The following is a 574-nucleotide window of genomic DNA, read 5'->3' on the forward strand; positions in this document are numbered from 1 at the left end:
CAAGTGTATTGAAAGACTATGCCTTTGCCATAGTGTGATGTTTGATATACCTACTTGCTCTTGAATAATTTATTTAAATAACATCTGATTATAGCACATGTGACTGTCAAGTGTATTGAAAGGCTATGCCTTTGCCTTAGTATGATGTTTGATATACCTACTTGCTGTTTAATATATATTTAAATACTATCTATTTATAGCACTTGTAACTGTCATTCGCCAACAAAACATCGACCCATTTGTATTTTAAAACGAAAGAGCATTGTAAAGCTATGGCTTTGGCATGGCAGGATGTTTTATGTACCTACTGATTATATTAGAATATATGATATATTTATAGCACTTATGGTTGTCATACGCCACCGTGGCGACACTCGCTTTATTGTCAGTGAGCACTCTCAAAGTACAGCTTTGGGGCAATACGTACGATTCAGAACATGCTACAATCCCAGATACACAGGTACTGCCGTAAGGCGTGTGTGTTGACAGCAGTAGGGTGTCATCTATGATACAGTGCAGCAACTATATTACAGGCAAGTAGAATAGGGTAAGTGAGCACAAAACAATGGATATA

The sequence above is a fragment of the Sphaeroforma arctica genome (assembly GCF_001186125.1).
Source record: "Sphaeroforma arctica JP610 unplaced genomic scaffold supercont1.473, whole genome shotgun sequence".
NCBI classification, from domain to species: Eukaryota; class Ichthyosporea; order Ichthyophonida; genus Sphaeroforma; species Sphaeroforma arctica.